Source organism: Gopherus evgoodei, chromosome 1 (genome assembly GCF_007399415.2).
Source record: "Gopherus evgoodei ecotype Sinaloan lineage chromosome 1, rGopEvg1_v1.p, whole genome shotgun sequence".
NCBI lineage: Eukaryota > Metazoa > Chordata > Testudines > Testudinidae > Gopherus > Gopherus evgoodei.
The window spans coordinates 358,177,223-358,202,604 of record NC_044322.1 but is presented as its reverse complement, the minus strand read 5'-3'; the positions used below and the strand labels follow the sequence as shown (position 1 = coordinate 358,202,604).

The 25,382-nt window shown below is 47.6% G+C and overlaps 1 long non-coding RNA gene across 5 annotated transcripts in view; it reads left to right on the top strand.

The window, feature by feature from the left end:
• The window catches only part of LOC115656796, a 223,131-nt gene that overhangs the window by 132,251 nt on the left and 65,498 nt on the right, over nt 1-25,382 (top strand). The gene's annotated exons all lie outside the window — the stretch shown is intronic.

Below are 25,382 nucleotides of genomic sequence, written 5' to 3'. Positions count from 1 at the left end.
TTTCAAAAAGTCATGGGGCTTTAAAAAGGGAGGGGCATGTACCTGTTTGCAGAGTTCAAAAGGGTGACCAGAGCGGTCATGGTGGGGCATAACGGGAGACTTCCTGGGGCACTTAGATTGATGTAAGGAACACAATGGTTACAGTGACGCTGCATCACCCTGACTGTGTCGAAGTAAGCATTACGCCTCTTGTTGAGGTAGATTTATTAGTGGGTGAGTTAATGTGGCGGGAGGAACAGTGTAGTATAGACACCTTCATAGTTGGGTTGACATAAGCTGCCTTTCATCGACCTAACTTTGTAGTATAGATGAAGTCTAGGTCTACACTACAGACCTATATCTGTACAACTACATCGCTTGGGGAGGGAAAAATCAATGTAACACCCCTCACTTCCCCCAGGTAGAGAGTGCTATGTTGATGGGAGGGCTTCTCCCGTTGACAAAGCCACTGCCTCTCAGGGAGGTGGATTAACTACGCCGTCAGGAGAAGCTCTCCCATCAGCGTAGGAACGTCTTCACTGAAGCACCATGGCAGTACAGCTGCATCAGTGCAGCTGTGCCAATGCAGCATTTCAAGTGTAGACCTGCCCTGAGTTTCCCAGAGCTGAAGAAGAGCTCCGTGTAAGCTCAAAAGCTTGTCTTTCTCACCAACAGAAGTTGGTCTAATAAAAGCTATTACCTCCCTCACCTTGTCTCTAGTTTTTCTTGTCTTTTCTGTCAGTTTGTATTCTGTCAGCTCATCAAAATGATGGTTTCTGTTGATGCCTTAAAGAAGCAACTATAATAGACTGGGGCACACTTTAAATGCTGAGGCTGTGCCCTGCTAGCATTGGTATAGCACTTCAAAAGGTGTATCTGAAACTGGAGCAGAAAATTTTGAGGTACAAGGCCTGAAATCAAAAGGTTTGTGTATGCCAGGAAATAAGAAACAGCCTAAATATTGTGGATAATATCTGTCTGAGTCAGTGTTTCCAGTCAGCGACAGATGGTAATGTAGGAAGATAGTAAAATGTACTGCTTTAAGAACAGGAACTTTCACATAAGAAAAGGATTGTTACTTGGTTTGGGGCCGGATATGGGGCCAGAATAGAAGCATTTTGGAAGGTTAGGGCCAAAATATAGAAGTTACTGGTCAGTTACATTAGTAGTCCTTTACCATAAGAACAACATTAAAGAAAGGTTAGACTTAATAGACCGAATGGCTTTCACTCACTCTAAAAAGCTTTTATTTTTTCCTAAGTAAATAACTCCTAAAGTCTCCTTAGAAATAAGAAAATATGCTTATAGCAAAGCAGATGATCCAATGGTATGAAGTGCAGTGGTTTTTTTTTCAAGCAACAATACATGCCTGTGCTAACGTATCTGTTACATTACCAGTGCTTTAGTCCTGACTGTGGATGTAGGTATGTTGAAATAATGTCTGCAGTAGTAAGGAAATTACTTTCCTCTCCTCATGCTGCTTTGTTAGACAAGATACAGTACTTGGGCATTGAAAGACTAGACTGTCAATTAATAGACACCTGAGTTCACCCTCTCGCACCCCATCGTAAATCTCTGTGTGATCTGATCAGCACACGCAGACACACACACCCCTTTGTGTCTCTCTTGCTCAGGATTGGTGGAATCCCTAGTTCTCCTAGGACCATTTTACCCCTTTGCATGGACGTGTGCACAGAGGTCATGTGGTCAGTTTAAGGATAGAACGGGGTGTTTCTCGATGCCAGTCCCAGCTCCCCAGGCTCTTCAGTGTGACCTTGGGAAAGCTACTTTAAACTCTTTGTGCCTCAAATTTCCCGTCTGTAAAATAGTTTATCTTCACAGGGTCATCATGTGAATGTACTGTTGTTTGTACAGTGCTTTGACAGTACAGAATCACTATATGGCTTTGCTGGAAGTCACCTTTCATGCACAGTCGATGGCCATCACTCTCCTTTATCATCCAGTCTAATCATTTGAGGATGTGAATGCTGAGAAAACATTGTTGCTTTTCTTTTCAGATTTTTACTTTTCTCTGAAGTCCACTACTATATAATATGGCAGATGACCTGCAACGAGATCAGTGCTATGAGTGTGTGAGAAGTGGCTAACACCATCAGTATCGTTAATGTATAGATAGTGCCCTATTCAACTAGAAACTCTTTGTTTGACAGCACTGCCTCTTAGATATAGCTATCAAACACAGCTCCATTAAAAATAAGCTTGTGGTTTTAAAGAGAACTTTTAATTTTTGTCAGACATGAAAGTACCTCCAATTGATTTGTACTTTGAAAAGAGAACAAAGGGCTAAGTTTAGTTGTCAAACTTCCATTTTTTATCAGAGCTCTTAGCAAAATATGTGGTCTGATGGCTTATATCTGGTTACAAACTGCTCTGCTTCAGTAGCCTATACTGTTGGCGTGCCTCACTGCCATTGGTTGAGAGGTGATGGATTTATTTAGCTGTGGTTCCGCAGTTTCTGAATCCACCCTTCCATGTCCTGAGGTACAAAGAGCCTCAAAGGAGCAGAACTCCTGAATCTTGTTCCCTTCCTTTCTGCAGGAGCACAGCTGGTAGGACAGGGCTCTTCGCAGCAGAGAGAATAGATGGTATCTGACTTGCAGTATGTGCTTTTGTCTTTATTTGTACCACATCTGTGGTAGTGAGATCTAAGTGGTAAATTCGAGAACCAAGTGATACATTGCGTTTAGATGTCACCTTGGCCTTCCTCACTTGCACTCTGCCCACTAATCAAGATCTTTCCGACATTCCAAACCTCTACAAAGCTAACTGCTGCCATACTTTGAAAGAAGAACTTGTCAGCAAAATGTTTTGTTTCCCTTCCACCCTTCTTCTTTTAATTATATGGTTCATTCTGCTTTTTGGCCAAATGTTCCAACTTGCCCTTCTGACCACATTTAAAATACAAAATTTCTGTAGAATTGCCTTCTGTATCAGAGTGGGCAACTGGGAATCCCTTTTAGTGGTGCAATCAAGCATCCATTTCCAGTTTACCAGGTATATTGTCTTTCACTCAGCTTTTTCTTTGATGTCAGAATTTTTGGTCTCTCTTTAAAGATAAGGAGAATCTTGCAGTAAAAATTGAAGGGGAAAGGGTGCTGGGCCATGTAACTGTTTCCACTGTAGGAGGTGTATTGATGCTCTGTCTACGTCTCTTGCTTTTGGAAGCAGGATGAGTACCTCGCAGAGGGCTGGAATGTTAGTCTTTGAAAATATGAGTCTTGCATGAAGATAGTGGACAACAATATTACTTATTATTTATCTTAAATGTTGTTTCATTGAAGATACTTTGTTCTAAAAATAAAACCTTTGAGTCTGATCTAATGATCATTTGCCATTCTTTACATTTTTCTTCCTCCCCCATAAATCACATTACTTTCTGTAGACTATTATGGCACAACCTTATCCAGTCCCCCTTTGGAATGACACCAGTTAGTTCTCAGTGGACCTAACTGCTGGATTCCACATGTTCCTAAGACAGATGAGTCTGGCAGATCTGGGTCACTGTTCATAGCTCTGGGTCTTTAAGGCACACTCCCAGGTGCAGACTCCGTATCTGCCACCTTCCTTGCAGGGGCATCATTTTAGAAAAATTGGGTAAGGGGGTGCATGCGAAGTTGAGTCAGCAGATAGAATGTTATGTGAGATGATATTGTATCCTGCAAAGCCTTTGGGGGATGAGGGAGTGGAAAACATAATGGAGCATACAAACCTATGAAAAGCCAAGCGCCAGTTTCTCTCTTCACTCATAGCAAATTATGTGTCTGAGGTCTAGTCCTTGCTACAGACTGGGCAGAGTACCCTCCTGCCTTCTCTAGCTCCAGCCCAGTCTTCTGGCAAGTGGCAGCGGATGGGCCCTCCTTCTCAGAGAAGCCCACTCATTAAATCCTGAGCCTGTTTTGCCATTGGCCCAGACTGGGAAATTCCAACCTGAGCCATGTGAGTCCCACATGAAGAAAGCAGTTGTCCCTTGAGAAGGAGGCAGTTGTTGAGTCATTCAGAGTTGATGACCTTTGATGGCTTTCACACTGTTAGTCCTCTCTGGCCTGGTCCACACTACAGCGTTACATCGATTTAAATAGCGTTAAATCGATTTAATGCTGTACCCGTCCACACTACAAGGCACTTTACATCGATTTTAAGGGCTCTTAAAATCGATTTCTTTACTCCTCCCCAACGAGAGGAGTAACCCTAAAATCGATATTACTATATTGATTTAGGGTTATTGTGGACGGAAAATGAAGTTATTGGTCTCATTATTTTACTGAGCTACCCAGAGTGCACCGCTCCGGAAATCAATGGTAGCCTAGGACCATGGACGCACACCACCGAATTAATGTGCCCTAGTGTGGATGCATAAAATCGATTTTATAAAACCAGTTTTATAAAACCGGTTTTAATAATTTCGATTTTATGCTGTAGTGTAGACGTGGCCTCTGAGTGTTCCGTACTCCTCCCAGGTAGGGCAGTATTTAGAGAATAGACCTAATCTTGTCTGGTCCAATAAAAGATATTACCTCACCCACTTTGCCTTATCTCACTAATATTTTTGGACTGAAAGGGCTATAACTACACTGCATATGATCTTGTCTAGGTCAGTCTGGTTTTTCACCACTGAATACAAAATGGCAGTTAGCTCACAAAATGGAAGACAGGGTACAAAAATGGAATTTACAAAACAATGTGAAGTTCACAATTTTGTACAGACATCTCCAGCTCTGTCACATGTTAATCACTGTTCCAGATTCTCAAAGCTGTCTAGGAGATTTAAACACATCATCTAGTAATTGTAATGCAAGGTGTGTTCTTAAATCCCTTGGATGGCTTTGAAAGTCTCAATCTCTATTTTAGGTAGGATTCTTACACTTGGCTTGGATTCCAGCAACAGTTCAATATGAATTTAGCCTTAAGGTACTATACGTCCATATTCTGGCTTTGACAATGGAAAAACTGAGGTACAGAGAGATTAAGTGATTTGCCGGCGGTCACACATCAACACTGCAAAAAGCTGAGAATAGAACCCAGGAGCCCTGCTTCCCAGTCCTGTGCTGTTAAGAACAAGACTAGCAGCAAAGTCGTAGCATGCATATCTAAGAATAAATGATTGTATTTTTATTCATGAACTGCTCTAGGGACATAGCAACCTTGTATTCACCAAATTGCCATTTAAGACTGTGGAATGAGTCCAGGGGGAATAATTATTGATGCTTTATGTTTTCATTCACTTGATTTCTACCTGTGTTATCCAAGTATATATACAGTTGAACAATCCTATTAAACGTATCATACAACCTATTAACCCAGAAAAGCAAAGCACTTTAATAGCTAAAACATTTACATTTAATAACATCTTTGCACTGGTGTTCTCTTAACCTCTTCTTTGAGCAGTGTTGATTTTTCTCAGTGAACTCACATTATGATGGGGCAGATGGAGTGCTTTTCACAAGTGTAAAATTGCTGATCTCAAACCCATATTCAATCTGCACACTTGAAAAGTAAGGAACGTTTAAGCTTAAATCTTTGGGATTCTATCTTTTCTGCGTGGCTTTGAAGCTACAAAGCTCCCCTGTGTTTTTTATGTGAAAAGTAGATAGTGGACCAAATCCTGTTTTCAGTTACGCTGGTGTAAATCTGCAGAAAGTTAAGAATTCACTGAACATTTCTAATCTTGTGGAAGATTTTACTGTTGCAGTGAGAGAGGCCGTTTTCAAAACATTAATTTTTAACATAATAAAGTGCACGGTACAAAAATAATTATACTCTGAAAAGAGGAGGCAGTGTTCTCCAATGAATAGGGCACTGGGCTGGGAGTCAGAAGACCTGGGTGCTATTTCTAGCTCTGCCACGTGAGTGTGGGCAAGTTGCTTTGTCCCTCTGTGTCTCAACTTCTCCATCTGTCAAATGGGGATAAAGTTACTTCTCCTTTATAAAGCACTTTGAGACCTGAGGTTAAAGAGCTATGTATGAGCTAAGTGGTAGTATTACAGCCTTACAAGTTGGATTAAACCTAACTCCCTGCTTGCCCACCATCCTTAACCACTATTTGTTTCCCTAAATATTAAGATTTGGTGGCTTTATCTGTGTATATTTACTTTTCTTTTAATGGCAGGGAAATAACAGTTAAAAAAGAAGTTTAAAAATAAGTTATTTATTTTTCCATTCATCAAGAACAGGGATTATGTAACTAACTTCCATTGTGGCCCTGAGTGCCTTTTTTTGCTGCAGTTATGTCTCCTTTTCTGGAAGCACACCTCTACCCAGATATAATGCCACCTGATATAACATGAATTCAGATATAACGCAGTAAAGCAGTGCTCCAGGGGAGCGGGGCTGCATGCTCTAGTGGATCAAAGCAAGTTCAATATAATGCGGTTTCACATATAACGCAGTAAGATTTTTTGGCTCCTGAGGACAGCGTTGTATCTAGATAGAGGTGTACTTCTGTGCCACCCAGGCTTGAATTGCAGGGACACAATCATATTGTAATACACCAATTCATAGCTTCCAGCCTCCCTTAACAGTCATGGGAATGACATGGCTAAAGCCCCACATATGGAGCTGAGAGAACCTCCTGTACATTTTGTGGGAGGGGAGAGCAGGCAGGGTGAGATTTTGCTCACCACCTCCGCTTAGTGCTCCTGTCTCAGTGGCACAGCACGGGGACTGTAAAGCCTTGCAGCCTTCTTGGGGTGAATTCTCCTGGCGCAGGCGTTCTGTAGAATAGCCTGTGGATTAAAGCCGGCTTTGCCTGCCTACCTTACACGAAAAGCGACGAGGAGCCCTTATGACACCTTAGAGACTAACAAATTTATTTGGACATAAGCTTTCGTGGGATAAACTTATGTTATATCCCACGGAAGCTTATGCCCAAATAAATTAGTTAATCTCTAAGGTGCTACCAGGGGCGGCTCCAGGCACCAGCACACCAAGCACGTGACTGGGGTGGCAAGCTGCGGGGGGCGGCGTGCCAGTCTCTGTGAAGGAGGCAGTCAGGCTGCCTTTGGCGGCGTTTCTGTGGGAGGTCCGCCTGTCCCGCGGTTTCGGTGGCAATTCAGCGGCGGGTACACCGAAGGCGCGGGACTGGTGGATCTCCCGCAGGTGTGTTGTCGAAAGCCGCCTGACTGCCGTGCTTGGGGAGAAGTGGGCTGTAGCCCACGAAAGCTTATGCTCAAATAAATTTGTTAGTCTCTAAGTTGCCACAAGTACTCCTGTTCTTTTTGCAGATACAGACTAACACGGCTGCTACTCTGAAACCTGTCAAAATACATATAGCTGTCCCTGGGTGCCACAAGGACTCCTCGTTGTTTTTATTGATACAGACTAACACGGCTACTCCTCTGAAACCTTCCCTGCAGGGAATTTTATGCTCTGCCTCCTGCAGGTAGAACATGAAATCTTACCTCCAGTCTACAAACTCTGCCTATGTATTTTTTCTCTGCATACAATGTAGATATGCTGCATGCATCCATTGAGTTGTTCTGTGTATCACTTACAGATGTTCACAGTGAATTTAGCAATGTTTAATCAAACAGAATTAAATGTTATCTGAGAAGTGGGTGAGTGGGGAATGTATGCCTACACTGCAGTCTGAGGTGTGATTGCAGCACAGGTAGCTGTGCTAGCCTGGCTAAAAGGTGCGCAGCACAGGCTTTAGCGTAGTTTGTGCAAGCACATTGGAGATCCTACGTACATACTGACATTGCTAACCCACTCGGAAGCCCATTCCATTGCCTCTACACTGTTACTTTTAACCATGCTGGCGCAGATGAAGCTAATGTGGGTATGTCTGCCTGTGCTGCAGTCACACCTCAGATTGAAATGGAGACATTGTGTGTGTGTGTGTGTGTGTGTGTGTGTGTGTGTGTGTGTGTGTGTGTGTGTGTGTGTGTGTTTTCCCCCATAGGCTGAGTAGGTGTTAAGGTGCCTTAACTTTCTTAAGTTAAAAATAGAAGCTGTATTCAAATTGGAGAGGAATGGGAGGAGGGGGATTTCCCAGCCTCCGGTTACGTTCATTTCTCTATTCCCATGTGTATGTCTTCACCATTGTATTTTCTATTAGAGGTATGCCTGCTCTCTTCTTCTCTGTTGCTCCCCCACTCACCAGCTGGTCAGACATGACTTTTTGCAATGTGTCCACACCAGGGTGATTAAAAAGAGCAAGATGGCGTGATTTCAGCGATGGTACTATTGCTACACAGCTCTGTCAGCATGAAGCAGCTCATATCCAACACCACTTGTCTCTGGAGGCTGACATTAAACATTGTGGAATGAGTAGTGTAGTGGGGAGGCTTTGAATGCAGAGCGGAGCATGGTTCTGGTTCTGCCAGCTTCCAGTGGAAAACACTAGAAACTGCCAAGGGAAAGCATCTTCATTTGCTGCCTTAGCAGTGAGGGCTGGTGGAGACTGAATTTTCTTCTCTCTGCTAGAGGTGGCACCTCAAGGTCAGGGTTGACACATGATGAGATCAGCAGTATGGGGAAACATGCATTACCTCTGGCCATGCAGATCCTGGTATATATTTGTGGATGGATGGATGGATGGATGGATATCATACAAGGAGCGAGAGGACTTCGGACTTCAGTGTAGTCAGATGGTCACTGTTAACAAGCAAAATGTTTAAAAACAAATCTTCCATCTTTCTCTAATATGACTTTGCCAACTGCTCTGACTCCTGGGGTTGGCATCTTTTATGAACATGACTGCAACACAAATCATGCAGCAGCATTGTGATGTTACTTCATCATGTCACAACAGGTGGCCTGTGTGAAATGAAACCTGCAGCTTGAACTCAGAAAGATCTGCGTGTATTTAAAGCTTCCATACTCACACTAGCCCACTGCCCTCTCCAGCAGTTCTTGTTTTGGAGAAATGTTCTGTGATTTTGAGATGACTGTAAATTTATGATAAACTCCACAAGGGTGGGCAAATATCTGTGTTCTTTCTGGCCTGGGTGTCCTCAAACATCAGCTGGTAGGAAATAAACGGGGAAAGCCTTTTGGGGGGGGAACTCGTCTTATGTTAATATACAGTGAGATCTGCATGTTTCCCTTTCACTTGTGTGATTCATTTCCAGTTCCTTATTCCTTGCATGTTGTGGTTTAAACTACCATAGTTAAATTAGCTAGCAGAATGACCTTGCTTCTTCTGTGACCAAAATAACTAAAGGGCTCTCCCTCTTAATCTCTGAGGTCTCGTGTGTCGGTTTTGGCTTTAAAATAATCTAGACTGTAAAAATGTACAGCAATTCTTTCATTTGTACAGAGACTTATACCTGAGAATCTGCAAGCCATGTACAGATATTAAAGACTAGATTGTGCCCTGGTGAATGGAGGAGCCACTGCAGCCAGAGTACTCAGGAGAGATTTTGGTTAACTCAGCCATACTTACGCTGCTGGGAGTTTGCAGGCAGTGTATAGAGGTTTGCCTGCTGCACCACTCTGAAAGAGGATGGACTCTGTTCTAGCTTGTTCTGAGGAAGATGAACCTGTGGTGCCACTCCTCACTGTCTCCTTTCAGGCATATCTCAGTATATTAGTACTTATATGGTACCAATCACTATGCAGACGAAGCACCTCACAATCTTTAATGCAGTTACCAACAATCACGTGAGGTTGGGAAGGACTATTATCTCCATTTTACAGGTGGGAGAACTGAGGCACAGAGCAACTAGCTCTATATAGCCTGCCTGTAACAGAGCAGGGAATTGAACACCCTAACCCCTGCTCCAGTCTTCCTTTCTTTTTTTATGGGGGTACCAAAATGGAGCAGAGCCTGCATTCTCCAGGTGCATGGTGAGTAGCCCCTTTCACAGGAGTATAAGGGTGGATGAAGAGACCTATTTCAATTCCCTCCAGTGCCGCCCCGCCCCCCAGCATCAGGTTTAGCCATAATTAGGTCCTAATTTGCACACCATCTTTATAAAGGTACGTAAATAGTATTACAGCCATTTTGCAGGAGGCTAAACTATGGTTCAGGGAAGTTAAGTGACTTTCCTGACAGCATGGAGATAGTCAGTGGTAGATCCAGGAAAAAAACCAGGAATGTTGATCATCAGCCCCTGAGTCTAGTCATGTGACATTTTTCTCTCAGGGCTTGATCCTGCAAGGTCCTGAGGGTACGTCTACACTGCAGTTAAAAACCCACGGCTGGTCTGTGCTAGCTGACTTGGGCTTGGGCTTGGGCTAGGGCAGAGATCCCCAGACTATGGGGTGCACCCCCCTACTGGGGCACACAGGAACGTTCAAGGGAGGTGCAGCGGGGCCCGGGTTAGCCCCTATGGGGGATGGAGGGGAAGCGCCACTCAGCCCTGCTCCACTCCCAGCTCTGCTGTGGCCCTTCCCTCCCCCCTGACTCCTGGCCCCACCCCCAGCCTGCGCCCCACTGACTGCGGCCTGGCAACAGCTCGTACCCTGGCCCTACCCCCAGTTGCAACCCCTGGCCACAGATCTGTTCCCAGCCCCCTTACCCTGTCCCTGTCCCCTTGCTCTCTCGGGAGCCATAGCCCCTCTCCTGGCCCCAGCTCCAGGATGGGGGGGCTTGGACAGGGGCAAGGGGGTGTGTGACACTGAAAAGTTTGGGGCCACTGGGCTAGGAAGCCATTTAGGGCCCTTCAATGTGTGAGGGTCCCAGAGCTTGAGCTGCAGACCCAGGCCAAATGTCTACACCACTATTAAATAGCTCAGGGATCAGCAACCTTTGGCACACAGCCCATCAGGGAAATCTGCTGGTGGGTCAGGCCGGTTTGTTTACCTGCAGCGTCCGCATGTTTGGCCAATCGCAACTCCCACTGGCTGCAATTCACCGTTCCAGGCCGATGGGGGCTGCGGGAAGCAGCGCTGGCCGAGGGATGTGTTGGCTGCTACTTTCTGCAGCCCCCATTGGCCTGGAATGGCAAACTGCGGCCAGTGAGAGCTGCAGTAGGTTGAACCTGGGGACGCTGCAGGTAAACAAACTGCCCTGGCCCACCAGCGGATTTTCCTGATGGGGCATGTGCCAAAGGTTGCCCAATCCCTGAAATAGCCCCTTAGCCTGAGTCCCGCAAGCCTGCCTCAACTGGCACAGGCCAGCCGTGGGTGTCTAATTACAGCATAGAAATACCCGACGTCCAAACCGAGTATCCTCGATTGAATCCTGTGAGGTACTTGTGAGGGGCAACTTCCAGGGATCATATTGATGCTGAATAGTGTTGGATTTTACTCGTTTTTAGGGCCTGTTCCATAGCCTGTTAAGTCAATGGAAAGACTTTAGTTGACTCCGGGGTTTGGATTAGGTTCTCAGTGCTTTAGAAAGCTCTCACTGACTGCAAGAAACTTTCATTCTTCTTTGGTCCCCATTATATGTGTAAGTTTCTTTTCTTTTCTCGTCTCTTTTTTTAAATACATGCAGCTCCTTGTCAGATTCTTAGGGCTCTGAAGTACTCAGGATTGTGTAATTATAATGAATCATCAACTAACAGTACAATGAAAGTAATTTAGAGCAAAGGTACACTGTGTTTACTCATGACGCAGTTGTAGCCTTCAGAAGAAAATAGGACAAAAAGCTGACATTACTTCAACTTTGACTTGTCTGTGAGAGATCGTTTTGTACTGGACTTTGAATATGTCTACGCCGAGCACCTGAAATTTACACAGAAGAATTCTGTGCAGTGAACAGAATTTTGCATGAGTCACTGGTGTCTGGAGTTCCATCCATAAGGAAAGGATATGTTTGAAAACGTAAACCGACTTCTGTCTTTTTGGTTTTTGGTGACTGTTGGAACTGCAGGTTTAGCATAGACTCTGGTGAATCTTACGTGTGCAGCTGATGCCAGGAAAGGGCTGAGGAAATACCAACATCACAGGTACAAGGATTAAAGAGGGAAAACTTTTGTCATTAGGTATGGGCCTGATTCTTCCCCACGCCAGTGTCAGTTCAGTTGCGTCAGTGCTGATTAACATGGTGAAAGTAGCTCCATTGAAATCAGTGGAATTACTTATAAAACTTCTGTGAGGGGAGGATTGGCTCTTGTTTGCAGATGCTAAACTAGCTTTGTGAAGTGTCAGAGGGGTAGCCGTGTTAGACTGGGTCTGTAAAAGCAACAAAGAGTCCTGTGGCATCTTACAGACTAACAGACGTATTGGAGCATGAGTGGAATCCGACAAAGTAGATATTAACCCATAAAAGCTCATGCTCCAGTATGTCTGTTAGACTATAAGGTGCAACCGAACTCTTTGCTGCTTTAGCTTTGTGAAGTACCTTAATACTGAATAGTTTTTTTCTCAGTCTGGTTGCCTGCCTTTTGCCTTGAGTGTGAAACTGATCTCTAACAAAATAAAATGTAATTATCCTCTTTATAGGCTCGTTTTAGATTCCTCTTCAGCACATCTTGTTCTGTTTGCTTGTTTCTCAGTGCTAGAAAACTATTTTTAACTCACTGCATGCCTGCTGTCTTTCTCCCTTAATATATTTAGGTAACCAGCGGCCTGAGCGCATAGACCTTGGTCATGGAAAACTCTCAATTTGACTGGAGTTTTGCGTAAGTGCAGACTTCAGGATTCGTCCCCACAAACTACTGTTCGTTCATAATCAAAAGATGTGGGTCAAATCCTACAATACTAGCTGCATGATTTGAACCAGTTTTTTATCCATACCTAGAAGTTAGCATATCAGCACTATCTTAGCTCTGTGGGTGGATGGACTAATTACCTAGTTCAGGGGTAGGCAACCTGCGGCATGCGAGCTGATTTTCAGTAGCACTCACACTGCCCGGGTCCCGGCCACCGGTCCAGGAGGCTCTGCATTTTAATTTAATTTTAAATGAAGCTTCATAAACATTTTAAAAACTTTATTTACTTTACATACAACAATAGTTTAGTTATATTTTGTAGACTTATAGAAAGAGACCTTCTAAAAACCTTAAAATGTATTACTGGCACGCGAAACTTTAAATTAGAGTGAATAAATGAAGACTCGGCACACAACTTCTGAAAGGTTGCCTACCTCTGACCTAGTGGCTGCCCAACCAGGCGAGGCAGGGCATAGGAGGGGGAGTGCTGCCTTTATAAAATGACCTCCGCCCCCCAATCCTTGCCATCAAGACCCTGCAAATAGGCCTTTGAGAGTGTTGAGGACACAGAGAAGGGAGAAAGAGTTACCGTACCTCTGTGCCAGTCCTGTGGGGTTTTGCTGTGGACCATCTGAGTATTTATTTAGGCATGCTTGCTATCTGTGATATGGCTCCACCATAGGCTTCAGGGGGCAGTAGCCACCTGGGCAGCAGTGTGCTGTGAGGGCGGGAGGGGCATGGAGCCCCAGAAGCAGTGTGTGAATAGTGCTTTCTTGCCAGCAAGTTCTGTAAGATACGTATATTTTGTGGATCAAAGTCCCTTGTCCTCTTCACAAGGCGAATGATATCGTCTCAGAATGTTTTCCTAAATAAATCCACTCTCCTTCTCTGTACGGGCCTCCCTCCTCTTCACCCTGAAAATGTCCCTTGGCATGTGACAGCCTTGTTGTTTCAGCACTTGTGACTCAGCAGCCCTTTGAAGAGGACCTGACTCCCTGCATACTCTGCTGGCTGTTTCATGCAGAAACTCTTCCTTCGTTCTTAAGGAATTTTAAACCACAGTTAGGCACTGAAGCACAATCATTCTGTGTCTCGATATCCCCACCCTTTCTGTGTTCCCACTTTGCATATCAACTTTGTGCATTCCGTCTTCCTTGTTGGAATTGCCTGGGTCTGATTCACAATGTGGCACGTCCGTTCTTGAGTATGAGTCGTTGAATGGGTACAGTCAGCATTCTAATATTGCTCGGAAAAGTGACTAAGGTCTCTTCTATGGGCTACATTTTGGATGAGGTGGTACAAATGCATGTGAAACCTATTTGGTGACCGTTTATTTTGCTTTCTCCTGTGAGTGATTAGTCTTGTAAGAATTTTTAACTTGCTTTCCTTCTCTCACATGTGATGGTGGCACTGGGAAAACAAATGGGTCTAATTCAGTATAGCAGTGCAAGCAACCCTAATAATCCTCTTTACTGAAAGTCCTCTGGTTGTCTTCTTAGCTGGGAGTCCCATACTGAATGCAGATTTTATTTGTGCTGAAAGACCAGAGTTCAAATAACCTTCCAGATAGCTAATCCAGCATGTCATCCCACCAAGATTATCACTAATTTGTATTTGTTACCACTTTTTATTTAGCTCCATAGAGGTGCATAGCTCCGCAGAGAGCAAAATTTTCTAAAGTGCATAAGTGATTTAGGAGCCTAAATCCGACTTTCAAAAGTTAGACAGCAGTTTGTCTCAGTGCCTAAATCTGTTTTGAAAATGGGATATAGATTCCTAAATCACTTGGGTAATTTAAAATTTTACCCACACTTTCTTTGCATAAGAGTATGTGATTGAAGTAAGGACCAGGATATCTGGAGGAGTTAACACTGGGAGGACACAAGAAAGGAGGAGGATGAAAGTGAGGATAGTAAATGCAGGTCTACACTACAAACTTGCACGGACGCAGCTGCACACAGCTGCTCTAAGCTCTCTCCTGTCAGTTTAATAATTACTCCACATCCACAAGAGGGGGGTAGCTATGTCGGCGGGAGAAGTTCTACACCAGTTCTTAGGTCAGTATTACTCATACCCCTGAGGGGACGTAGTTGTATTGAAGTATTTCTGTAGTGTAGACCAGGGCTGAAGTTACAGACTTACATGGGAGACTAATGTACTCACATTGGTGGTTAAAATTTCATTTTAAAGCAGTTTTTAATTGGCATGTACATCAGGGAAGTGAGGGGTATGTAATAGAGGCTACTTCAACTGTACTGTCCTGCATCACTGTTAACGTGCAGCAGGTCACTATACAGATATCAACAACCCCAAAAAAACCACACGTGAGATGTCTCTCACTTCTACATCCATGACCCAATCCACAGAATGCTGCTGCTCCTCAACAATTTCCATTCTGTCATGTCTCCTCACTCATATGGTATGTGAGTGGGTGTGTACCTGGGGGCAGCATTTGGCTAGTGGCTTTGTGAAACCAAAGACAGTTCTGTCAGTTTTCCTTAGGAAAAACCTTTTTAAATCATGATGCCAGAGTAATTTTCCTGTGTACTGTATATATTTTTCAACTGAATTCTGATAAGAAATGCTGCTTACCATTTGGGATTTAAGAGGGTTGATGAGTAGGTTTTCCTTCGTCAGTAGTGCTAGTAGAAATGATCCATAAATATTACACAAACGTACACACATGCAAAAATGGCTTAACTTAAGGTTGTTTGAGTACATTGTATAGCACTGCACTCACTGAAAATCAAGAGAATTAGCAGTTAAAGCAAGATTAACATCCAGACAAACCTCTGTTTACAAGCCTTTCCACCTAAATACCATAATATCCAGTTCTTCTTCGAGTGATTGCTCATATCCATTCCAGTTAGGTGTACGCGCCGCGCATGCACATTCGTCGGAAAACTTTTACCCTAGCAACTCAGTGGGCCGGCAGGTCGCCCCCTAGAGTGGCGCCACCATGGCGCTTGATATATACTCCTGCCGGCCCACCCGCTCCTCAGTTCCTTCTTACCGCCCGTGTCGGTCGTTGGAACAGTGGAGCGCGGCTTAGCTGACCTCCACTTCCCTAGCTACTCGTTTTCTCGTATATAGTTATGCAGTTATAACCCTTTTATATGTATATTTGTATAGTTATACGTGTTTTCTTTGCTAACATGGTTAGTTTAGTTAGCGGGGTTCAGGAAGTAGCCCTTCCACGAGCCCAGTGCCGGAGCCATGCATGGCTCACCGGGTTTTAAAATGGGCCCGGCCTGCCAGAAGCCGCGGCCGAAGGGAGATCTACATGACTCCTGTTTGAAGTGCCTCAGGGAATCACACTTGACAGATAAGTGCCCCATTTGCAAGGCTTTTAAGCCGAGAACAAAAAGGTGCGGGACTTTCACTTACCCCTCCACCTTGGGCGCCGAGCGATGTTCAAGCGGCTGGCAGAAGCGCCTCCTCGGCACCGGACCCCGCCGCTACTACCGAGGCATTTCGGCACCGGCCGTCGCCGGCACCGATGTCGACTCGGCACCGCTCCCTTCTTCCGAGGTCGAGAAAGCCTACGATTCCTGCTGGTGCCTGGCGGCTCCCCGGCACGCGCCGTGGTTGAGCCCCCTGCTCCCGCTGCTTCCGTGCCACCTGCATCGCAGCCAGAGAGCTCGCCTAAGTTGCATTACCCGGCACCGACACCTGCAGAGGCACCGATGACATCGGCACCGTCGATTCCAGTCCCCCAGGGCCACTGAATCCGGTGCCTGGCAGCTCCCCGGCTCGCGCCGTGGTAGAGCTTACTGCTCCTGCTGCTTCTGTGCCACCTGCACCGCAGCTAGAGAGCTCGTCTAAGATGGTTCGCCCGGCACCGACGACGTCGGCACCGTCGATCCCGGTCCCACGAGGGCCGTAGAATCCGGTGCCTGACGGCTCCCCGGCACGCGCCGTGGTTGAGCTACTGCTCCGGCTGCTTCCGTGCCAGCGGCACCGCAGCCAGAGAGCTCGTCTAAGTCGGATCACCCGGCGCCGACACCTGCTACGCCACCGATGACGTCGACACCGTCGATCCCGGTCCCACAAGGGCCGTAGAATCCGGTGCCTGACGGCTCCCCGGCACGCGCCGTGGTTGAGCTACTGCTCCTGCTGCTTCCGTGCCAGCGGCACCGCAGCCAGAGGGCTCGTCTAAGTCGGATCGCCCGGCACCGACACCTGCTGCGGCACCGATGACGTCGGCACCGTCGATCCCGGTCCCACAAGGGCCGTAGAATCCGGTGCCTGACGGCTCCCCGGCACGCGCCGTGGTTGAGCTACTGCTCCGGCTGCTTCCGTGCCAACGGCACCGCAGCCAGAGGGCTAGTCTAAGTCGGATTGCCCGGCACCGACGCCTCTGAGGCACCGACAACGTCGGCACCGTCGATTCCAGTCCCACAAGGGCTATCGAATCTGGTGCCCGACGGCTCCCCGGCACGCGCCGTGGTTGAGCGTATTGCTCCCGCTGCTTCCGTGCTGACGGCACCGCAGCCAGACAGCTTATCTAACTCGGATCGCCCGGCACCGACACCTACCGAAGCTCTGATGACCTCGGTACTGTTGATCCCGGTCCCACGAGGGCCGTCGAATCCGGTGCCTGACAGCTCCCCAGTATGCACTGTGGTTGAGCCTGCTGTTCCCTTCACGCCGGAGACGTTACCAACGGCGAGGGCTCTCAGTGCCATGTCAGAGTCAATGCTGCCTGACCCCGGCACCGCCGGTGCGGGTAATACAGTCTCTTCAGGTGACTGTCCTCTGTCAGCACAGCAGAGTGGCACCGTTCATGATCACGGTCCCGCAGACACTCCAATTCCTGTCGGCACGACGGACACCACTGGCAGTCCCGGTGCTGTTTTCCTCGGTACTGGTCGCACTCGCTGCACCGGTCGGTATCCCGTTCGCCGACCCGCTATCGGCACCGTTCCGACTCCTGGCACCGTGGCAGGTACCTTGGCTCCTGTAGCCTTTCCCCGAGCCTCGAGATCTCGGTCGACCTCCCGACACCGTTCTGGTTGCGGGTCTGGATCTCGTTCCAGGTACCGATACGCCTCCCGGTGCCGGTCCCCGGTGCCGAGTTGGGCAAGGTCCGAATGAGTCAGAGACTCTGCCTGTGCCTTCTTTTAGTACCTCCATGGCCGTCCGGACACGCATCCGTGTCATCCCATATGCGCAGATTTTATGCTCCGGACCACGATCCTGATATGATGGCCAGCGGGCGCCAGCCCCGAAGCAGAAAGAGGCTTGGCGAATGAACCTGCTTGGCCGCCAGGTGTACTCTGCAGGGGCCCTGCAGCTCTGGGTAGCAAAGCAACAAGCCTGGCTTAGCTGCGATAATTATAGCACCTGGGTGAAGGAGTTTCTCCCTCAAAACTCCCACCAAGAGTCCGCTGCCGTCTTGGAGGACGGGGGAAAGAAGGTTCCCAGAGCGTCCCTCCAGGCCTCGTTGGACGCAGCAGACTCTGCGGCCAGCACTCTGGCCTTGGGTGTCGCCATGAGGTGCATTTCATGGCTTCAGGTTTTAAACCTCCGGCCGGAGCTGCAGTATGCCATTCAGGATTTACCCTTTGTTGGTAAAGGCATCTTCGCGGCAGAGACAGCCCCAGACTGCGAAGTCTGGTGGATAATAGGGTCCTAATGCGTCTCAGCATGTATACGCCAGCGACCAAACGCAGGCCTTTCTGGCCCCACCCGCCATACTCTGTGCTTAGCCAGAGGCAGAACTCTGGAAAACGGCAAGGCCAAGGTGGTCGCAGACGAACGTCAGGACCCCTAAAGAGCCAAAGTCAAGGTCCCTCGCAATTACCACTGGGACCAAAGACGGACCTTCCAAGGTTCGCCTGAGGGCGGTGTACCACTCGCAGGACGGGATCCCGATCCCGCTTTTTCCTGGCATGGCCCCAGTTACTTTCAGATCGCTGGGTCCTGCGCACGATGGAGCATAGGTACCACCTTTAATTTGCTCCAGCCCTGTCCCCCTTCAGCGGACGGAAGGGGCAAGGGGTTTTACTCCCGTTATGCCCTAGTCCCCCACTCGAACACAGGTCTCAGACCTTCTTGGTCCTGCACGGACTCAACCGGGTTAGGATAAGGTTGAAGTTCTGCATGGTATCCCTGGGAACCATTATTCCACCCTTGCCTCCTGGGGGCTACTATGCCGCCCTGGATATGAAGGACGCGTACTTTCGCAATGCCATCTTCCCTCCGCACGGGAGATGCCTCCGCTTTATAGCCAACGGTCAATACTCCCGGTTACGGCCATAGTCGCCGCTTACCGTCGCTGATGTCGGATATGCGTTTTTTCCGTATCTGGGCGATTCGCTTATCCGAGGAGACTCTGAGACACAAACCACTCAGCGCGTGGGCATCGTCACGGTCTTATTCACAGGTCAAGGCCTGCTGTTTACTATGGAGCAATCCACTCTGGTTCCCACGCAGAGGTTGGGCTTCCTAGGGGCTATCCTGGTCTCCTACCTAGCCGGAGCCTGCTTATCACAACTGCGGTTTTAGGTGATGGCAACAATCATCTGAGGTCTGAAGGCTTTCCCAACAACCTCAGCTCGTTCTTGTCTCAGTCTCCTGGGTCTATGGTTGCCCGCAAGTTTGTAACCAAACACGCCAAGCTCCGCCTCCGTCCTCTCCAAGTCCGGCCCACCTCGGCGTACCGCTTGGACAGGGAGCCAATGATCATGGTAGTCACCGTTCCCTCGAACGCCTTAGGCTCCCTAGAGTGGTGGCTAACTCCCTCCTTGGTGTGGACAGGGATGCGGTTTCATCCGCCCCAGCCCTCACTGCCCCTGACGGCGGACGCATCATCTCTCTGCTCGAGTGCTCATGGTCACTCCGAGCTTAAGGCCTTTGGTCTTCTACGGAGCTGGCATTCCTCATCAATGCCCCAAATATGAGAGTAGTCCGCCTGGCATGCCAGGGGTTCCAGCGGCAGCTGCGAGGCCGTTGTATCTTGGTGTTTACAGCCAACACAACGGCCTGGTGCTTCATAAGTATTCAGGGGGGACATAGTCCTCCCCCCTTTTTTGTCAGGAGGCCATCCATTTCCGGGTCTTTTGCATGGCCCACTCGATGGAGCTGGCGACGTCCTTTCTCCCAGGCGTTCGGAACGTCTTAACTCTTTGACTCAGCAGGTCTTTCCTGTCTTACGAGTGATCACTCTGCCCCGTGTGAGGCGTCCCGCTTTCCGGAAGTGGAGATGTTGCCTCACACGGACCTGTTCGCTCACCGCGAGAGCAGGAAATGCCAGGTGTTCTGCTCCTTCCAAGGTCTCTCCGCGGAATCGATCTTGGACGCATTCCTGAGGCCGTGGAAAGGCCAACTGCATTATGCCTTCCCACTGTTCCCACTGGTTCATTAGGTCCTGCTCAAACTCCGCAGGGGCAGAGCACGCATCATCATGATCACTCCAGAGTGGTCCAGGCAGCACTGGCATACTACGTTGCTCGGCCTGTCAGCCCAGACCTCATCGCTCAGGGCAACGACAGGCTTCGTCGCTCGGACCTGCAGCCTCTTCGCCTCATGGTGGCTCCTGCGTACCTGAGTCGGGGTGACAGGCAGCCTTCCACCTGGTCAACGTACCGGGCCAGGTGGAAGTGTTTCCTTTACAGCTGCAGTACGCTCGATCTTGCTCCTGCTGAGGTCTCGATCCCCTCTATTTGGCCTGCCTCTGGGCTTCAGCGGCAGGACCTGGCGGTATCATCGCTGAGGATACTCTCAGCAGCCATCTCTACCTTCCAGCAGGCTAAGATGGACGTTCAGTGTTCTCACGCTCTATGGGTTCGAGATCCCTCAAGGGCTTGGAGCGCTTGCACCCTCGGGTGCGCCGCCCAGCCCCGACCTGGGACCTCAACCTAGTCTTGGCCAGACGGGTCTCTGAGATCAGAGCTCTTACGGGGGTTCCGCCGTACACTAGGTTTCACAAAGACAAGGTGCAGTTATGACCGCACCCGGCTTTCCTCCCTAAGGTGTTTTGGCCTTTCATGTTACCCACAGCTCAACGCAATGGGCACAACCGTTGCACTCCTTGGACATCTGTGGAGTGCTCGCATTATATTGTGCTGACAGAATCATTTCCTAAGGTGCCCCAGCTCTGCCCCGGTAGCAGGCCAAAGGGAGGGCTTGCTTGTTTTCCTCTCAGAGGATCTCATCTGGGGTGATGGCGGACATCCCCACTTGTTATGATTTGGCTCATATTTCCCCAAGCCACATCACCGTGCATTCTACCAGGGCTCAGGCTTCATCTGCCGCCTTGCTGGCTCGTGTTTCTACCCACGAGATCTGTCGCGAAGCTCCATTGGTCCTCGGTCCATACCTTTTGCTTCGCAGTATGCCCTGGTTCAGCAGTCAAGAGAGGCTGTAGCCTCTGGCTCAGCAGTTTTATTCTGCCACATTTCACTCCGACCCCACCGCCTTTGTAAGGCTTGGGATTCACCTAACTGGAATGGATATGAGCAATCACTCGAAGAAGAAAAGACGGTTACTCACCTTTGTAACTGTTGTTCTTCGAGATGTGTTGCTCATATCCATTCCACACCCGCCCTCCTTCCCCACTGTCGGAGTAGCCGGCAAGAAGGAACTGAGGAGCGGGTGGGCCGGCAGGAGTATATATCAAGCGCCATGGTGGCGCCACTCTAGGGGGCGACCTGCCGGCCCACTGAGTTGCTAGGGTAAAAGTTTTCCGACGAATGTGCACGCGCGGCGCGTACACCTAACTGGAATGGATATGAGCAACACATCTCGAAGAACAACAGTTACAAAGGTGAGTAACCGTCTTTTCTTGAAAATCACACTCAGATATGCAGCCTATCTCTGGTCACATGGTTAAGGTCTTAACAGGCATGTTTTTACTTTTAAAGGTGTGTAATGTCTTGTTTCTACACAAAACATTCCGAGGTTAGAGACAGGAGGTTGTATTTGAGTGTGATTATGAGGCACTGGATGTATGCATTGTTACAACTGAAAGGGAGTTTTATTGTTAAGTTCCAGTCCATCAGAACCGGTGAAGTTCATTGGACCAAAGCTTCTCTCTGGTTAATCAGAAGAAATTCTCCAGGTGTAAGAGGCGGCCCCTGGTAAGTGACTTGGATAGGGCCAAGGAGCGGGATAGAAGCTGGCACAGGCGCTGACTTTTGTTTTTGCCGGTAGGTGCTTTCTGCCTTCTGGTTTCACTGTGCGCCATGTATGTGCTCCTGCCACCTACTGGTAGTTTGTGGGTGCTGAATACCCTCTATTTTTTTTCCAGTGGATGCTTGACCCCCAGAGCACCCACGCTTGGCATCTATGCTTGCCAGCAAAGCTGCGTGTGAAGCAGAACTTTAAATTCCACAAGAGACACCTGCTCTGTCTGGAGAATCTCCTGTTCTTTGCTGGAGAGGAACCCTGGTCTGACTGAACCTTATCAGAACTCTTTCTGATAAGTGGGTCTCCTGCTGGGCAATCGTATAAGATTAGTTGGAAGCTTGAGAGTGCAGAAGAGTAATAGATTGAGCTTGAGGCACAGAGAAAGTTCAGGTGATGTGCTAGTTAGGGAATCTAACCAGAGCAGAGCCGGGTAAGCGCTGATGGAGAATGGAAGTTGTCTGTGAAGATGCAGTGCTCGTTTGGCATCTGGGACAAAAACCCACATGATGAAAAAACATTGTTTTGGTATTGTAGCAGAGCGACAACTCACCGCTGTGGCACCTCCCACTGGACATCCAGGGAATTAGCTTGCCAGCCTCCAAAGCGCCCTCTACAGGCCTGAGTCTCCTCTGTCACTGGCCCCATGCCCCTCCCAGACTGCACTGCCCCTTTCCCTTGGGTGCTTCCCCTTGGTAGTACCCCTTCAGCCTCTGAGTCTCCCCTCCCAGGGAATCCCGCAACCCCATATTCCCACCTTGCCTCAGTCTGTGGCTACTGCCAGTCACCACCTAGCCATCACTCACTGGGCTGGACTGCAGTGTAGAAGCCACTCATCATAGGGGGGATTTGGACCTGCTGCCTTGTCTACCCTTGGGCTGCCCCGTAAGTATGGCCCTTAAGTTCAGGGTCTCCAAAACAAAACATAAGATTGACCACAAAAAAAAAAAAAGTCCATCAGGAATGGTTTTGTATTGGTTTGACTGGTGAAAATCCTTGCAGGGCACTTTAGAGTGTCAGTGGTCTTCGGAAGTCAAGTTTGATCTTATTGAGATGGTATTATCTTGGGACTGTTCAATGTGACGTTTCATGTGTTCAAGAGTTTTTAAATCCTCTTTTAATGCAACCGTTTTTAAATCAGAATCACTCAGGGCCGATGTCTCCATAATGATCCAGTCATTGGTTTACAGCTCCAGAGTCTTTCAGCTAGATCATATTCACTATGTGTCTGAGGAGGCTTGAGTTAGTCCAGTGAAGATACTCTGAATTCTGAGCTTTCATTTCTGATCAGAATTTCCCTTGTGTCCACCTATTTTGGACAATATCATAAAAATTACTGGAAGGTTTTATGTTAGTTTAGCTTATTTTTGGTCCTTTCTTATACTGTGCCATCACACACAAGTGGATCTGGAGATGTGACTTATTTGGAAGAACAGGAAATACCAGAGGTTCATATGTTGAGTGAGTAGCCTGCAAGTGACTTGCAAACCGCTTGCTGTGTTTCCATCTACTTAAATTAATACCACAGTGAATGCTCCCATTAGCCAGACTATGAGGTTATTATGATTCTAAAGAGCTAGAACTATGTTAAGGGCTCCCCTGTGCCCTCTGCAAACTCCCCTCTCCCCCCACCCCTGAAAAATCCCTCCACGGTGTAATCCTGCTGGAGCAGCCTTAATTTGACCCTCTGAATCTATTATAAGTTAAAATAGCTGTTGATTTAGTAAATTGATTTGCAGGTCACCTTTAAACATACCAGTAAAGCTTCCTGTCAGTGAATCACAGGAAGGCCTGACAGTAGCATATGGTCCAGTTATGGATAGTAAGTCAATTATTTAATAATTTACTGCCATCTAACATAAAACAAGCTCATTATACACGGCTCCAGCCTAATGAAACAAATAGTCATTTTGTGACTCTAACACCTGTTCCGCATTGTGTCGGCTTTGAATCAGGAATTTGTCACAGGAAAGCAGAGCCCTCCCATTGACTAGAAGAGGCCACTGTTTTAAAAGTAAGGCTTGCACCGTGTTTAATTTTGTTTTAAGTAAAATGAATCAGCCTCTCCTCAGTGCTTCTGGCCCTTCCGTTGGCTGAGCTGGCTTTCTGGAGGCAGCAGGACTTCTGGTCTGTCACTAACAGGGGAATGCTGCCTCTGGCAGGCCACATTTTGCCTCTTTGTTCTTGTGTGTCTGCCTCGCTCCTGTTCTGTCATCTCTTCTATCTCCTTCCCTATTTTTTCTTTCTGCTTCTTCCTTTTGTACTTTGCTCACCCGTTCTTTGCCATTCTTCCTTAGACCCTATTTAATCCCCTTTCATGTACTACTCTTTCTCCTGCTCACTTGCCTCACAGTCTTCCCTCCCCCAGCCTAACATAAAAACTCACAAATTAGAGATGAAAAGGATCTGTTAGGTTACATATAGTCCCTCCACTACCATACGGAAATGCAGAACTATGTCCTAGAAGGACTGCTTCCACAGTTTACAAGATCTCGTTACCTGGCATTTTTTCAGGTAACAGACTTAATGTAGATTGTCATCCCACTGGGCCACATCCTCAGCTGGTGTAAACTTTTAAAGCCAGTGGATCTAAACTAATTTACCCCATCTGAGAATGTGGTTCACTATTACTATTTCTCATTATACCCTCACATACTCTCATGTACCACTCTTAGACAGCTGTTTCTACAGTTAACACCAGAAGTGCTGCAACTTCAGATGCCAAGAGTGCTTCTGACTTCCATACTTATTAGCATTTGAGGCTAGAAATGCTACCAGTGTCTGATACTTAGCACAAATAACGCTTCTTGCATCTTGCACCTAATGGTGTGCTTCTAATGATCCTAGATGAAACATGCCATGCTGTCCTACAGGATAATTAATCATGGGACACTAAATTGGAATTCTAGGCACAATCGTATTCACTGAAATCAGTTGTGATGCTGTATAGATACTGAAACATACTTTATTACATCTAACCCCTTTTCAGTATGGTTCCACTCTGGCATATGGATTACTGTATTACCATAGAACACTGAAAAGGCACAAGATGATTATATACAGTAGTAATTTTCAGTTGGTCATTTATGTATCATCCTGTCTTTGAATACACTTCTACCCCGATATAACGTGATCCTCGGGAGCCAAAAAATCTCACCGCCTTATAGGTGAGACGTTATATCGGGTATGGTCCGGTATGGTATGCCGTGCTGGACTGGACCGGCTTCCCCAGCGGTGATTTAAAGGGCCCAGTGCTCCAGCCGCTGTGGGGAGCCCAGGGCCCTTTAAATCACCACCAGAGCTCTGGCAGCGGGGCTCGGGTGGGGATTTAAAGGGCCCAGGGGTCCCTGCAGCGGCTGGAGCTTCTGGCTCTTTAAATCGCTGCCTGAGCCCGGCTGCTGGAGCTCCGGCAGCCGGGCTCAGGTGAGGATTTAAAGGGCCCGGGGCTCCACACGAATTTGGACATAATGCGCTAAAGCAGCATGGCTCGGGCGGTGCTTTAAAGGGTCCATGGCTCCCCGCTGCTTTACTGCGTTATATCCAAATTTGTGTTGTGTTGGGTCGCATTATATCAGGGTAGAGGTGTATTTAAAACTGATTTTAAAATCTTGAACTGTGTGAAGATTTCATAGGAGGTGAGAAATTAAATAGATTGGGATTCGATTGTTCGGAGAGGAGACAGATAAGAGGAAACATGATAGAGGTGTATCA